Source organism: Larus michahellis, chromosome 4, assembly GCF_964199755.1.
Source record: "Larus michahellis chromosome 4, bLarMic1.1, whole genome shotgun sequence".
NCBI classification, from domain to species: domain Eukaryota; kingdom Metazoa; phylum Chordata; class Aves; order Charadriiformes; family Laridae; genus Larus; species Larus michahellis.
Genome location: NC_133899.1, coordinates 24,289,522 through 24,307,225, shown reverse-complemented (window position 1 = coordinate 24,307,225; position 17,704 = coordinate 24,289,522).

The following is a 17,704-nucleotide window of genomic DNA, read 5'->3' as shown; positions in this document are numbered from 1 at the left end:
CAGGGAGTCAGGAGTGTGGGATCCCTTCCTAATCAATGCTGACACCTCGGGCAGTGGGCAATTCAGGTCTGAAACCGTCATCTGTGCTGCGCTGGTTAGGAAGGGAAAAATGAGTACAACCAACCTGGCTGTGCTGACGCATCCCCCGCCTGTCCACTGGTGAAGGCACCAGGCACCTGGCCGGTAGACATGACGCCAGAAGTCCTCACCAGTTTTCCAGCAGTGTCACCATTTCTGGATTCTGTTCCAGGTTCCCCATCCCACTCCTGGTTGCAAGCCAGTTGACAGCAAGTCATGAAGGTCCATGAGTCTCCCAACCCCAACTGGGGGCAACCATTGGGCTGTCCTCGGGCACTGACATGGTTGTACAAGGATGGAAATTGTGGAGGGCAAGGACGGGTGGGAATGCTGAGGACCTGCAGCATGCGAGCAGGACCTCAGAGCCTTCGAATTTCCCTGCATCGTTGGTGTCCCCTCCCTCCTCATCATGAAGCAGCTTTGCCGTCCTGGCTTGGAAGGGCCGGACACACGCACGCCTTAGCGATCTCGACAAACACAGCCGGCCGGGGTGCATTACATCAGCCCTGGGTGGGGTGGCCCGGCCGAAACGGCCTCCAGACAGTGCAGGACGTGAACCGCTCCGCCGCCGCGCTCCGCTCGGGGCTCTGCATCCAGAGATTGCACACAGACAGCCCCCACGCTGAAATCCCCCCGCCCTCCCTCCCTCTTTTCTTTTAACCTCTTGTTTCTAAAGTGGTTTCTAAAATAAGCCCAAGTTAGCAGCAGCTGCAAAAGCCGTTTGCTGTCAGAATTGGCCCCTGTGCAGACGGCCTGGATACTGCAGGCGCTTGTTTTGCATTTTAAGCCTAAACATTTTTTTCCTCCTTGCTTTTGCAGTTCAACTCTTAGTTTTTAATAGTCCTTGTCATGATGGAAAGTGCCAGACTCCAGCTGTTCTTCCCAAACCTCTGGGAGAGGCCTGGTTACATCTAGTTCTCATAAATCTTGAATCCAGTTCTAGCAAGTCTTTAAGCCTGACCACTACGCTGCCTGGGCAGTCCATGATTGAAAACAGGAGCAGAGGAAGAGAAGAGGAAAGGGGGCAAATAGAGAAAAGACTCTGCACACTTGCAGGCTGTTTGAGGAAAAGTCTCCAAGAGGCACAGCGTGTAGGTCACACCGAGATGAGAGTCAAGGTGTTCCGTACAGGCCCCACCTCGCCTTATAAACAGCTCATGGCATCTGAGAGAGGGTTGGTGGAGAGAGATTGCTTGGAAAAAACAAAGGGGGGATTCACCTGGCTTGCTTAAGAAAATGTTTCTGTGTCAGGAACTTTGAGGACCTTCATAACCGAGATAGAGAGGTCATGGTTCCCTCAAGGATCTTCAGCTGGGACAAACTGGTCCGAGCTCTGCATGTCTGATTTATGTCTGTTGCGGATTTGGCCTTCACAGTTGCAAAAGAAAAAAAGGAAAGGAAAGAAATGCAAAAATACACACTGCTTTAGGAAATGCATGCCCATTAGTGTATGTACATCTCTGCCCCTGTGCTTGGTCAGGAGAGAGAGAGGGTTTAACCACCACAGTGCCTTGAGGCACAACCCCGAGCTGTGTACCGCTGGGCTGGCCTGTGGGGCCCAGGCACCCGACATTGCTCAGCAATGGGTTGGAGCCCACCAGCACTGGTGGGGGACCTGCTGTGCTCAACGCTTCAAAGCCCATGGTGTTGTACAAGGTGGACCCTCTACACAGCCACTACCTACTCCTGGCGTCAGACTTTCATGTACCTGAGTGTCCACAAAGGCTGGGAGGATATCTGAAACACTAGGGCTTCAATGGTGGGGGGAAATGAAATATGTTTCCATATAGATGAGAAAGCCATACCTTGGCCCAGAAATCACAGCAGGCTTGGCTACAAGGTGCCGAGGTGTATCTTGCGGACGACTGCTGCCTCAGCTGGGCAGATGCTTGGGCTCACATGGACACACGGGAAATGATGGATGGCACCCTTCCACAGGCGATGGCTTTCGGTTATGGCTGTCAACCTCTGGCCTTTTCAACAGTAGCATCAGGAACACCAGGGCCACCTTGAGTGCCAAATACCTTCTGTCCTCTGTCTTCAAAAGTTTGGTCCTGCTTCCAATAGCCAAATTCCCACAAGAGACTGGGAAACCCCTCTCTCTCTTCCTGGAAAGATACAACACTGGAATGACTTCTTTAGGTTACCAATGGCAAAAGGCCCCTCTTCAGTTTGAAGAAGGATCATATCAAATTTGCGGGTGGGATTATGTTTTACAGTCACTACGTGGGGCTCTGGGAAGCTGTTCCAACTTCTGCAGTCTTTGCTATAGATGTGTCAAGAGGCAAGAGACGATAAAGATGTTTCTGCGTGTCCTACCCTCCCCGTGACTTGGAAGAGGAAACAGGAGCTCTATATTTCTTAATTGGGAATAAGATAGAAAATAGCAAATGACCACTCCAGCAGATATAAGGTCCAGGGCAGCACTACACTTGCTTTCATACAGTGGGAAAGATTGAAACCTTGGCCAAATTCATCATCATCATTCATGCAAACTTTTGTTGTTTGCATCCATGTGGGAGGCTTTGGGAACCAACACAGGGAGAACCACAAGAAAAAAAGGTATACTAAGCTGAACACCATCCCCCCGCCTCCCGCCCCCTGACGTCCACTTAGTTGCTAGACAGAAATCCCTTCCAGCACATAACAGTGAGATTAGCCAGTAGCATTGGAACAGGCACGTGTTTGGAGCATGGAAACCAATAACTCGGGGGAAATGTGGACGTCAAGGGCCATGTGATGGATGGATGGGCTACGGCTTTTTAAGTATACGCATTTCAAGGGAGCATGAACGTTTGTTTCTCCAAGTGCAGCTTAACCTTGCCTGACTCTAGGGACGTCTTTTCATTGACTTCAGTGACTATTGGATGGGGCCTATCAGAAGCACAAGTTTCCATGGGTAAGCCATGCACTTAAGCAGCTACATATTTAAATACTTAGATGAGCCTCCTTCCTGGATTTCCCAACATCTGTGCTTCCTCTCCTTGGAAGCCATCCCCCTCTTGGATCTGGACACTCAGAGTGTGTGGAAACAAATGGGAGCACCTAAGGACAAAATTTCTGCTGTAAAGCAGTGCTCTCTGTAGCGATACGAGTGTGCCGCAGACTGAGGGTGCTCTACAAGGGCTGCGACCAGACGTAGTTGCATTATCGCTGTTGCTGCATTAGTTGGGGCATCCTCCCGCAGAGCACGGTGAAAATGGCAGGAGGGATGGTGGAAGCCCATAGGATGAGACACAGTGCTCTTCTTTTCTTCCTTTTGTCCATAGCCTGTCCCAGCACCATCTTGCCCCCAGGCCCCTTGCAGGAAAGTGGGGCAGCCAGACTCATGCCAACGCAGGCTGAGCAGCGAGGACAGTTTTGCTGCGTGTCTCATTTATTACCACAGACACATTTCCAGTGCTGTTATAAAGCTTATCTCCTCCTGCTATTTCCCAATATCAATCGCAGTAAGAAAACAGATTTCCCTTTGCTTAACACAGGTAGTATTACGCTAGGGAGTGTTAATGGCTTAAGCAAAGATTTTTCCACCTACAGGCGAGTGACTGATAGCTTATCCATCTGCTGCATAAAACCAACGCTTAAATCCCAGTTTTAATGGGTCATATCACCTGTGGTTTCAAAATAACTCAGAATTCTCCCCCGAAGTAAGATGCAAAATAATCAAAATTAGTACTTGGAAGGGAAACGGATTTTCTTCAGTTCAGCAAACAACCGGGAGCCCATCACTTCTTCAAGTTAAATTGTCTTGAGTGATTTTGGCGTAGGTCAGGAGGAGGTCAGACAAGTTAGGCTCGGTCTTTTTCCTGCGTTGTCATCTCTCAGCAGGAGGAGGAAGTGTACCTCAGCAGGTGTCATAAACACCAATTTCCCAAAATTTCATAATCATTTAGATCTAATTACAAGACACACATGGTTTTTGACTTTCCCCAGGAAGACTTTGGGGATCGTCCACTGGTAAACCAAATAAAAAGGAGTTTGCATTGATTTTGCTGGATTGGCTGGGTTTGCATTTTTAACATAGGAAATTCAGTTTAATTCCAGAAACTTATTTTAACAGGCTGTGTTGTAAACTCCAGATCAATTAACTTACTGCAGCATCGCAGAAGCAGGGAGGGGAATGATTCATACACTTTGCTTCAGTGCATCCGTCAGGAAAAGAGACACCAATAAACAATAAACTCAGCTTGGGACATATCGTGGCCACTTGTGTGTCTGCCTCCATCTCTGCTCAGTAGCAATTTCAGTAGCAAAAATCCCCTCCTCAGTAACAATTTGACCCAAAGCTAAAAGGCTGAGAGAAACCCCAGAGGTGCTAATAAAGTAAAGCTTATCACAAAGCAAAGAAACCTGTTTGCTCTGGAGGTCACCAAAAGCAGCATGAGTGATGGTGGCATTTTTAGCAGCAGGTGTCTCATAGGAGAGTCCTCATGACCTTGCCTGAGCTGTTTATGGCTTTCAGGGGTGACTAAGATTAGGTCACTTAAAAGTCCCATTTTAGGTGTTGACTGTCAATGCTTGTCTCTCTTCACTCCACCCTGCAGCACCATGCTGGTGGCATCTCTCCCTCTAAAGGCCATGCTTGTCCCGGTGGACCTTCATGGTCCCCCTCTGCCCTTCAGCCTAAGAGGACACTTGACTACCTGCAGCCCTTAGGTGGGTGCTGGTATCTAAGACTTTTCTCGCTAGCAAACAGCAGCGTGCCTGAGTGGAGAGGCACAGGACAGGGACACCCAAGGTGAGGCTAACCATGATTTACTTCACCTCTGGCTGGCCCTTCAGAGGGAGCTAAGACACCGCAGAGAGGAAACATTGCTAATATGGATGCTACAGTTATCCTTATCTCAGCTTTCTGTCCTTGCTGGTCATTAAATTATCCCACAGCCCTTTACAGACTGTGCTGCTATATCCACAGCTCTATTAATAAACCTTCTGCAGCAGTAAATCCCCCTGCCTGACTACAGACTGTCAGTACCTCCTCTGATTTATTCTCCATTTACCCGCCATTTGCTTCATGGATAAAATGAAGCGGCCGCTAGTTTTACTCCCTTGGTGACCCCTCAGCGATAGCAGTGACAGCCTCTGGGAGAAGGTGCTGAGGCCCCCCATGGTTTGCGGTTGTGACTGTTTGCCAAAAAAAGAATAAAGAAATCCTCATATGGAGATGCCCAAATGCAGGATACCCAGAGAAAGGCATAATGAGGGAGACAGGACCATTGGCTGCTGTCGGTGGGGTACTCCAGCAGGTCACCATGAAAATGTCCATCTTCCCTCACTCCACAGCTCCTTGCCTCATACCATGCTGTGGCCGTCAGCCTCACAGACATAGGACTGAAGGGCTTTGGCTCACAGACCCACTCTGGAAGCAGTTGCCCTGCTCAGTGACACTCCCGTGGTGGAAAGGTGCTGGGGGAGTAGACAGGGCTGGAGGCAGTGGGGTAGGTGAGGATCTGCAGCTGGTCGATTAACCCCACAAGCCGGGGACCAGGACCAACATGCCAAGGAGAGTGGAGTCATTTGTCCCACCCAAGTCCAATGACTCCCAAGGGCTCTGCGGCACATGCTGGAGGAGCAGCCACTGAGCATGAAAAACTAGAGTCCACATCTTGTTCCCCACCAGTATCTACGGGCCCACATGGCAGCCTAGAATGGTGGAAGCATCTTATTCCTGCTCCTCTTTAAAGGCTGCAGTTCACACATCGACTTTGCCACAAACATGGCCAGCACCACCATGAATATGGGCAAGACTGCTGTGAGCGTGGCCAACACTGCTGCAAACAAACATGGCCAGCACTGCCATGAGCATGGTCAACAGTGCCACAGGCATAGCCTGCCACGAGCAGACAGATGCCAGGACAACTCTTGGCCCCAGGCATCTGCAGTTGGCCCTCAAGGGCAATGCGGGAAGATGGCAGAGGAGCTCATTAACGGACTGTGGAAAGTCAAAGAGAATTTACAGAGGCCAGGAGGTGACTCTTGCCCAAAGCACCAGCCATGTGTCCCAGGGCACCATGCTTCAGAAGGGGAACCGGATGAGCAGGAGGCTGCTGACATGTGCTGTGGGGTCCTGTCCGTATTAAGACAGAATGGCCCCACTTTCTTCAGTTCACAGCTGACTTGTTCTGTGGTGGGGGAAAGTTTAATAGCCTGTCTTGGCCCGGACAAGACTTAAATTCATTTTCTGGACTCCAGAGGGATTGTGGTTGGCCTGTATCAGCCCCAAACACACTTTGATTCATTTTATTTCCTGGACTCCTGAGGGATCCTTTTTTGGCCTGTTTTGGCCCCAAGCCCTCTTTGATTCACTTATTTCCTAGACTCCCAAGGGAGTGTGGTTGGCCTGTTTTGGCCCTGTCTTGCTGTCACTTTTCCATGCTGGTATGCAACGCATCTGCACGCTTTAGATTTCTTCACTGCTTGTGCTCTCACTGTAGGCCAAGCCTGGATGTATTTTGCAATATTTCAGGAAAGATAAATACACTTGGGCTGTCTGCACTCATTCACCTTGCTAAGACTTTTCTGCAGCCTTTCACTCCCTCGTCTGCATGTATTACTGCATGGCACGAAGCAGTATGGCCGCAGTATGGCCAGCCCCTTGCTGGAGAGGGGATGTTCACTGTGGGGTTTGCAGGGGGGAGCACCCCAAGAGAGAAAGGGAAGTCCCTAAAGAGGGGGAAAATGGGGAAGAGCTACCACCCACGTGGCTACTGTTCCTATCAAAGGTGATTTCATGCTCTGGCATGCTGTGAGGTTGTGCACCTTGCTGCTGATCCTGCCCTCCCACCATGAGAGCAGGGCTCCGAGGCTGCGAGGAGATGGCCCTGCTCATGCCAATCCTGGTGGCACAGCTGTCTGATGCACTGGGAAAGCCCCAGCGCAGGTGCGGGACTGGCTCTGCCATCATCTCATGGGTGACCTGGTATTGGACACTCATCCTTCCCGACCTGTGGGCTGGAGAGCTACCACAGACGGTGGCCCCTGCTCAGCAGACATAGAGCAAGAGCACAAAGCATTACCCACTTCTGCTCTGGCACCACTGATGTTCCTGCCCGGTTGTACCTTACAGAGCCTATATATGAATGCCCGTGAACAAGTCCCTGCCTGGTCTCCATTACGACGGAGCAGCAGCCCTTCCTCTTCAGAAAGTTACAACACCAACGTACTGGTCAGAGAGCTGATATGCAGATGGCCTCCACCCCATGGAGAAGGTCTTCAAAGAACAACTCCTCAATGCTGCCTTAAAAGAAAAGAGGTTTATCATCTACCTCTACCTCAACAAGCTCAGTGGTGACTTCCCAGTCCCAAACCAGCCTGTCACTGAAAATAGGGGCAGCACAAGCTGAAAAAGTGATGGCTATTGGTATCCTCCCACCCCTCCTACCTCTTCTTGGACACCTCTTGGACTTTTCCAGCCACCTCTCGGTTGGTATTTGCTCACACTGAGCCTCAGCTTGTACCAGTTTCCCTTCCTCTGGCAGAGCTTGCTGCCAGCACGTAGGGCTGTGATCACTGGGAGAAAAACGAGATGGGGGTCTGGCTTCCCTGTTAGAAGTCCAGCTCTCCCTTGGACAGCCCATGATGGTGTCCAGTGCTGACATCTATAACTCTACAATAACGCTTTGCTCTTTGCTCCTGAAATTTCAAAGGGATTTGTCAGAATATAGATGGGTTTGTCCCCCATTAAACTCCTGAAGGGCAAAGCTGCCTGGGGCAGAGTCCCAGTACAGAGCCGTGCCCTCTGGAGTGCACATGAGAATAAAGTTTCACTTTCGGTAACGAGAATATTGTACCAGAGGTGCAGCAACAGACCTATTTTATTTCTTTTATAATTTACAAATATCGACACAGTGCAAACTCATTACGTATCCCAACAGAATCGCATTGCTTTCCATATAGACTGTCTGGAGATGAATGTTTTGGCACAGAATTTATTGTTTACAGAGCTTACTCATTTACTGCACAACTCCTTTTTATCAAGATCTAATTTCAGAGCCTAAGCAAGACAGAAATTCAATAAATTCAAGATCCTGTTAATAGTGCGAGGAGAAGGCAGCTCTTCACCGAGGGAGCAAGTTTCATTGTCCAATTGTCCCAGGAAATTTAAAGCAGAATGTGTTTTTGACAGCTTCGTTAATGTGACTTTTTTTTTTTCCCTTGCCAGAAATTCAAGCATAATTGAGACATAGTGTTGAACTTCAAATGCTTCCCTGAGACTTGAATAGAGAACTTGATGAAGCATGTAATATGGCATAACCTCCCAATTATTCACACGTTTAGATAACTATAATCACACAACCCCTACCACAGCAAGAGGGTTATTCTAGGCAGATATTGGCAGGGGCTAATGGACAGCATATTTCCAGGGCAAGGAGGGTTTGGAAGGAAACATTAATCAGAATTTGGTAGCAAAGTCATCAATCATAGCTTAACAAAGCTGTCGTTCACTGCTGCAGTCCCAGGACCTCTATCAACTTAAGAGTTCAAGTCAGCAATCTCCAAGAACAGAATGTATCAAAGAGGAAATGCATTGCTTCAGTGCAACTGTCCCCAGGACACCCAGCCTTTTGCAGCATGGTTTCTCCACCAACATAATTCATCACCAGAACTTGTAGTAATTGGGGCATGTATTTTTCAGTCAAATAACATCACTTTTTCTTATTACTATTTGATGCTTTCTTGCTCTGAGTGTGAGAAATGCAAGTGCATTCTGCTATTGGAAATTATTCTAGACTGGAGCTTTTCTAGCTGCCTGCTGCAGCACCCACAGAAGATTTTGACAAGTAAAGAGAGCAGAAATGTCTAACAGGAGTACAGCAAGCAGATGAGAGGTTCTGATTATTCCCATTTAGTGGGCACTCATTAGACCTCGGCCAGGATGCAGTGCCTAGGTTTGGGTCCCCAGTACAAGTGAAATGCTGATAAACTGGACTGAGTTTAGCAGATGGCCACCAAGATGGGCTGGAGTGCATCCTACAGCAAGACACAGAAGGATCAGGCCTTGTTCAGCCTGGAAGGAGAAAGTTCACAAGGGGACTTAATACCAGCCAAGGATCTGGATAGAGAAACCTTGGAGGTTTTCTAGATGTGACTGGAAAAGCCCTGAGCAAACTGATCTGACTTCAGTGCTGACCCTGTTCACGCTACAGACCTTCTGAGTCCCTCCCAGTACAAACAGTTCTGCAATTCTGTGGATGAAGGAAAAATATATAAAAAGCTGCTGCAAAAAGGAAGGAAATGCTCTGTTCTCTGGGCTTTCAAGGGATGGGACATGGAGCGAGTGCTCAAATGGCAGCAAGGAAGACTGAAGTTTGGGATCAGGACACTCAATGCCCTTGCCAAGGAGCTGGCTGGGAGGTTGCACCACGTCCCGTGTTCATGGGCTCCAGAGCATCTGGGGGTGCTGTTGCCTTTCTCCAGGTAGCTTCTCAGTTTCTTCAGGTGAGTCTCTCATCCTAGCTTAAAGCCAGTCTGCGCTAGTCCTGACATTGCTCCTGGACGAGGGCAGTTCTCCTGAGAGAGGATGTTCGTGTTTCACCCTTGGATACAAATATTTTGTGCACATTCCTTCTTGCCTAACTGTGTTCTCCAATCATCTACTCTTCTGCTTTTAGCTCCTACCTCTTGCACTGTTTTACCTAAGTTAACTCTCTATTTTGTCACACATGCCAAGTTTTGTACCCATCATCCTCTCAGTTGCTAGAGGGTCCATCTGTCGAGGCTTGCCACCAGGGCACAGTTGCAAAGCAGCACTGGAGTGGGGCTTTTCTTTCATCCTCCAGAGCTGGCTTAAATCTGCAGCACTTCTGTGCGCAAAAGCGCAGGAGATGAGAGGTCTCTGAGTGCCTAAGGAACAAGAGACTCTCTGCAAATGAGTTCCTGAGGACTCAAACTTTCTCTGCCCTCCTTGAATCGTCCTGTGTTGGCTAAGACACCATTTTTTTGACAGCACTGCAGCACATAGAAACCTTGATCCACCCAACATATTATGCTGAAAAATTTCATGCTTTGGGTGCATAAAGTTTTCCACATAAACAGGTGGGAGTCTGGCATGGCCAATGCGATTTGAGGCCAGTGCGTGGTGTTTTTTAACACTGCGTGGAAAACTTCGGGTGCTGGCCATCTTGTAAGGGGTCAAGTGAGTCATTATTTTCATTGGCTTTCCTCTGGGCAGCGTGTCCCTAAGAGGTTTGTGCCTCCTGAGCCACCTACCTCCCCCTTGTTCCTCTGGCAGAGCTACAAGCCACCAAAACTCCCTCCTGATGCTGCTGTGCAAAGGCAAGAAGGGACAGTTCCCATGGGGGATCACACCAGAACTGCCAGTCTCCTCTGCATGCACTCACAGGACCAGAAAATTTGCCATCATGGTTGGCTTGTTCTGTCATCGAATTGCCAAGTTATGGTGTCACCTATTTCTTAGAAACTAGATCCCTCAGTGATACCTGAGTCATTCTAAAAGAGAAACCATGAGCATGGTGGGTCTGTATCTGCCCTGGCTGGGCTGAAGGGTGGCTTTGTAGAAGGGAGACATCGTTGCTGACACATGGCAGTAAGCAAAAAAACTCCATGGAGTTTATCCTGCCCCAGCCTTGGGTCTTGTATTTCTTAAGAGAAAGTAAAAGAAAAATCTGCTGAGAGGAGATTGAATGTGTGCCATTTGCTTTCAAGATGGACCCGTGACCTCAGGGCTTTCTCCAGTTGCCACCTTCACTTTGCTCGTACCTGTTAGCCTGCGGCAATGGGGAAGCTGCCTGAGGAGCTCTGGAGACAGAGGCCCTGAAGTTGATGACGCTGGCATGAGGAAGAACATTTTTCAGCTGAGGTTTTGGGTTGAGGTGGAAGGGGAACATCGCATCAGCTGGTCGCACGAGCGTTACTCTGGGTCCAGGCAGACTTGTAATTGGGCTACCCCAGTTCCTACAAATTCATTGGACAGTAAAAGTGAACCACAGGTGTTGGGCACTCTGTCTCTGCCCTTCCACATTGTGGGAGCTTGATCGGGTGGACCTACACAACAGACTCACTTGTCCTCCCCTTGCATTTCATGGAGCAGCAGAAATCCCTGAATGTCTCAGGCACCAACTGGCCTTCTATCTTTCCTAACACGAGCATAATTCTATCATGAGATGTAATTAGGAGCAAAGCATGTAAGCCAGGTGGATATCTGAGGTCCCCCCAGCAATGCCGTACTGTCTGGGATTTTGGTCCAGGAAAGATGGGGGCACTGGGAGATGCTCCAGAAAGGAGCAACAAGGGTATGGGACACATCACCCACAGGGAAAGATGGAACGATCTTGTGAGTCCAAGTGCCTAAATCTCTCATTGGGGCAGCAGTGAGTGGTTCAAACATGGCCCAAAGCCTACTCTGTGCTGCAGTTGGACGGGTGCTGGCTGGATGCCGGATGGATGTGGAGCTGCCCTGGTGGCATGGAACCAAGAGGCACTCAGCATGCCCAGAGAGGGATGCGGTGAAAGATTCCCAGCCTGGGGCTTGCCAGCTTGTGTGGCCAGCAGCATCCAAGGGAGGGACCTGGGCATGATCCCATTCAGTCTCCTTGAACCTCCCCAGGCCGAAGGGCCAGATACCACCGACAGCCAGGTCAAGTGGGGACAGCTTTTACCATGAGCCAAAGCTCCTCCTTACACCTTCTTGAGTGGAAATGAGAGGTTTTGACTGCTCTCCCACCACACCCATGAGGGAAAGGGAGGGGACAGGGTGGGGAATCGTTATTTTAGTCATTAGCTGATGGGGAATTTACCAAGGAAGCTCAAAATCCCACGGCTTTCTCGTTGCAGAAGTAGCCAGCGTGAGGAAAATGGCACGTACTCCAGGACTATGACAGAGAGGAGAAAACCCTCTGCTTTGGTGATTTTGCCAGGATGAGCTCCCATGCCCCATACACAGTGCAACCGGCCTGGCCAGGCTTCATTCTCACTTCATGACACCTCCAACCCCCATGGACTTTTTTTGTTGTTTTTTTTCATCACCTACAGGCTGCAAGAAATGAGTCTCTCACTACAGCGAATGGACCAAAACCAGCTTCCCCATGAAAAGAAACCAAACTTGGGCAGGAGGCTGCACCACAAGCTCCGTGGTGCAAAAGGATGACCACCTCCATCGCCACAAGCAAATATTAGACCCTTTTGCCTAACTTCTACACTTGGAAAACACGTCACATGTACTTTTGTCTTAGGAATTACTTTGGGCCAAAAAAATCTTCCACCTCAAGCTTTTTTATTTCGTGCTTTACCGGTAGTGGCTCCAGAAAGCTGTTTTGCCCATCTGGCAGCAGAATGAGAATGTGTCCCATCCAACCCGCAGCACGAGCCACCAATGCTCACCGCTCCTTCTGTTTGTTGATATATCCCGGAGAAGTCACGTGAATGGTTCCCACACTGTTATTGTTCCAGGGCTCATGATGGAGTATAACATTACATGAAACCTGGACTGTTTATTTAAACAGAGAGGGTCCCATCAGGGTCACAACCTGACGTCTCATTTCCCACCCGCTTTATGGTGCTGTGGGGAGACCAGAGGCTTGTGTTTGGGATGCTTTCACATCCAACACCGTAGGCAGAGAGGGGAAGCTGATTTGGGGGAACTTATTTAGAAAGAACAAAGTCAAGCCATGCTTCTTGCACCAGGGCTGTCTTGGGAAAACGACTCCCGATAGGATAAGTTGCAGATCAAGGAGTTTAGAAGGAGAAAGTGAATGTGAAAAGCTTTTAAAACCCTTTCAAAAGCTGTCATAAAAAAACCCTAACTTGCCAGCTTTCTAGCCAGTGCAGAGTGTTCTAGCATCTTGGAGGTCACATATACAAGCTGATTTACCTCAAAATAGGGTTTGCTCCACCTCCTGGACCCAGCGCTAAACAATGACTTCCCACTTCCAAAGCACCCTCAGAGGTGGCCTCGAGCCGTGCAAGACACAAAAAAGGGCATTGGACGTGTTGCACGGCAAGCTGTGACCTCAGAGCAGAGCATTTGCCCTTGGAAGCAGACTGGGGAGGTTCCCCAGGGTGGACCCCTTGTTGCAGCACAGGGCCCTGTGTCCCAGTGAGAGAGATACCCCAGCTCCTCCCTGGGTGACCCTACTGCTGCATCCAACCCCGTACCTGTGCCCTGCCACACTCCATGCGTGTGGAAGACCTCCCAAGAGACACCACAATGGAGGGCACGGGGTGTCCAAGAGAAGGAAATGCCCATCAGCAGGTGGCCAAGGGTCCGACCTTAGGAGCAGGCTCCTATTTGGGGCTCTGCCTTGGATGTGCTTGGTGACCTTGAGCATGACTCCTCAGGCCTGTCCCTGCCCTCGCCGCTTGCCCTGCCGTGGATGTTTTTGGAGCAGCCTTTCTCTCCCTGGGTGTTTGTACAGTGACTTGCATAACCGGAGGATGATTTTTAGCTCAGGGCTTTCGGTCCCGTGATAAAGCCGGTAGTAATTGAACGCAGCAAGCGATGTGACAGAAACCAAACAAACAGGAGTGTAAAAAAGAGAGATGCCTGTTCAAGGGGAGGAAGGAGAAGCCTACTGATTTTCCTGTCACACAGAAGTTTGTCCTGGAGGTACTTTAATGTAGAGGAAAGGCAGGGAACGGTGAGCCGTGAGCAGAGGCTGAGTTACAGGCTCACGTAACGAGGGGGCGGACGCGCTGCTTTGTGTGTGTCTGTGTTTAACGAGCAAATAAGGCAAAGATTTCTTTAAAGATACTAAGCCCAAGTACACCACAGCTGGAAAGCCCACATGAGCAATAGCTTTCACATGCTAACAAATAAAAGATCTTTGCAAAACAGATGCTGAGTTTTGTGGGGCTGGCAGAGGCTCGCTGCTGGCAGGGAGTTAACTCACAGAAAACCGAAAGGTTCAGAGATGGAAGAGTATCTAGAGACCGTGTGTTCATAAACACAGCTGAGGGCCAGCAACCTGCTTTATACCCTGCCCGAGCCGCGCTGCCGGAGTCATTCCTTGCAGGGTTTCTACAAGAGAGAAGGCAGATATGCAATTCTTCTGCAGCCCACGCTCTAGAGAAATAATTAAACAGTTTTTCTTAACCTCTTGAACTTTTCATTTATTATTGCCATCCATTATGTCTACCTTCTCAAATAGCAGGATCCTGAAAGCCAGCTCCAGGGGTCAAGGGTTTATTGTTTAATGGAGATAGAACATTCTGTAAATTGCACAAAGTCACAATGTTTAGAAGAGAAGCTTCTGGTGTACTGAATCTTTTCAATTTAACAAACAGTGAGCTTTGACATATGTTCTTCCTCCATAGCAGGAAATTTGGGATAAGTGCAGTACTGGCATGGACATGTTACCAAATCCTTCCTGTAAACCAAATGACATCTGCATTCAAATAAAAACATTCCTTGCACCAAATACCAGGAAATACTAAAAGTATCACTATTCTTCTAAGGTCATGCTAAAATGAAGTTTTTGGCTTTTAGAACACAAAGTAAGTTTGTACAGGGCCAAGACGTTTTGTTCAACACACATTTGCTGTTACAAATCCCAGGAGACATCCTTCTGGGTCAAATATGTGCATGTGTCTGTAGAATTTTGCAAGCATTTAATCTTCTTCATATGAAAAAAGAATAAATATTTTAGGAGCGTGGACTTACATTAACAAATATTGCCGTTGCTTTTGTTTTTACTAGTGCTCTGCTTTTCAAAGGCAGAAAAGGGATTTGCTTAAAACAAAGCAAACATCCTCAAAACGCACCATGCCAAAATAATCAAGGGAATAAATACCTGGGATTTACAAAATATGAATATTCTTCGGTAAATAAACCAAAGCAAGAGCAGGCAGGGAGAGAACGCTGCTGTAGTGATGGGGAGGGAGCGCTGAGTGTAAACACTTTCATCTCATAGATGGCAAATCAAGAACATTTAAAGAAAATAAATGTATGCAGAGCAGATTCTTCCTTCTCATGTTACTTTCAGGGGATTTTACTGCTGATAGTTAACGCCACATAAAACCTTTCGAATATTATGCCAGCAGATGAAAAACTACAATGGCAGAAACAGCTTCCCATGGATAATTAGCATAAATATCTGCTTAAAGCTGAGTAATTTGTTCACTGTACAGGATGTACTTCAGCAGTTTTATGAGCTCAAAAACACAAGGAATGTTTTGAATGACTTACATTTGAAACAGCGCCGGCAGATAGCAGGCACTTTTCAGCCACTGCCACACAAAAAAAGTCTGCTGCAAGTGAATGAGCGGCCGTTCCCACCCAGCCCGGGGCCAGACGTCCCCAGGAGGCTTCGCCCAGACGCATCCCTGCTGCTTCCCGCTCCATGGAACATTTTCATCTACTGGGAGAACTTGAGGATCCAGGCACTGAAAATGGAAAAGGAAGAAGAGAATGAGGGGAAAAAATGAAAATGGAGAAATAAAAAAAATAAAATAAAAAAAAATAAATCAGTGTTTTCCAACAGTTTCCAAAATGGTGACCTTTTCCAAAAGGTCATTGGAAAAAAAGGTCATTTCTTTCAACAGACACCGTGTTTGACAAGCGTGGCTTGAGGAAGCACCCAGGAGGGTGTCACTGGCTCAGGAACAGGTCCAGTGGGGTTCCCCACGTGGATGTCGCTCCCACCCTCCAGCACCCAAGAAGGCTTTCTTTAGGCTTCCTTGGTGCATCCCTCTCCTCCAGGGCCAGAAGCTGGGGTTTGTGTGGTCTGTGTTTCCAGAGCCATGGCATCTCCAACCTGCCCAGTTCCTGCTAAGGCGAGGGGGTTGGGAGGAGCAAAAGGACCAAATGGGAACAACCTGAGGGGGAAGTGGTGGATGATCCTGTAAACCTAATGTAATCCAAGCCCTGGAAAAGAGCCTGAAAAGGACCTGATGAAAGTGTGGGTGGAAGAAAAGCCAGCCTTGCAGCCCACAGGAGGATAGTACAGCTGAAAACACAGATATTCAGGTTTTAATGGAGACCCCAAGCCACTGAGAGGGTTGCTCATTTCAGGCAGATTCCCCACCTGGCCTTAAATTTGTCTGTGCTGCTCCCACGTTCAGCTGTACCCCCCTTGAGTGATACCCCTGCCCCAGAGCACCCCAGGCAGCGCACAAGCAATTCAACAGTATCTAAAAAGAGCCAAAGCAATCAGAAAAGCATATACTCGGGTCTTCTACCGCACACATTGAGTTGCATTGGCCCCAAATGCTGCTGAACTCATCATGAGCTTTATGTCCTCTTGATACCTGTGCGCATCTGGGCTGTAATCCCCATGGTCTCCATCCCAGAGTCTACAACAAGACCTGAGGGGGATGAACTGCATATGCACAAATGGGAAAAAAAAAATCACTTTTGTTTTCTCAAGGTTGTATTTTTCATCTATCTTTAATTAATCTATTTTTCTTAAAATTTTTGTTGCAATCCAGGCAGTGAGAAGGGAAACTAGAAAGAGTTCCTATTACCTACTACAAATGCCTAGTGTCGGGAGTGTGACTGTTCCACTCCACTGTGTGACTCGGAATTGCCCATTGCTGTTTTGAAGACAATTCATAAGGACGCAGGCAGGCATCTTTGGGGTGGGATCAGAATACAGGCAGGCGGGGAACCCCCAAGGAGGGAACTGAGGTCAGCAATGGCTGCTCACCAGGTTACAAGTCCCCTTGGTGGCCCAGTCTACCCACACACCTCAAGGATCCCAACACTTTGCTGATGTTGCTCCATTTGTTTTCCCAGCAAAAGTCTCCCGCTGGCTTGGATGCAGCAAAACATGTTGCTGCTGGCCTGGGCTGGCCCCACACGGCTGCCCACGTGCTTCAGCCTCGATAGAGCAGCTCGACCGGCAGCAACTTGCAGGGAAACCCCCCGTCCGGGTTGCAATCTTGAGGTACCGCCGGAGGCAATCACCTCCCTGCTGAGTTAAGCCCCAGCACTAGGCTGCAGCTTTCTTTCCAAGTGAGAGCTTGGAGCTGCTATTCAGACCTTATATTTAGAAAAATGTGGGAAAAGAACTAGATCCATTTCAGGGTTTGTATTTTTGTTGGCAGGATATCTGGTATCATTATGGAGAGCAAACCAAGGGTTTTTCTTTTTTTTTTTCCTTTTTTTTTTTTTTTTTATTTTCAAAGTATGCATTTTTCTTGCCAGAAACATATAGAAGAAGTGGGATCTGATGGGGGGAATTGTGGGTGAGAAGCCTGAGGGAGTAGCAAAATGATTTCATCATCACATCCTTTGTGTGCACAGATGTGTGGGTCCCAAGGCTGGGAGGACTCCAGAGGTCTCCTCCTCCTCTGTCCTCCCGCCCCGTGGCAGAACCAGCTTGACCTGGTGGAGGAGACCTCCTCAGATACTCCCGTCCTGATGTTGTTATCATCCCTGTTAGAAAGTTCCTTGAGTTTGCTGCAAGATACATTCAGGATTGCTTTTTCTGCCAACAATGGATGTAGGGGACAGATCACTCCCTCCCTTTGCTGCCATGTACAACCCTGGGCGGCTAAATAACATGCCTGAGAGCACCTGAAGGATCTGTAGAACAAACCTGCAGGTTTGCCCGGCCACTTTGAATGCCAGCACATGACAGCGTGGCGTGATTCATTTTGAGGGCTAGTTTTTGCGGAAATCTGGCATTTCATACATTTGCAGCAGACAAGGGGATGTCACCCAACGGCA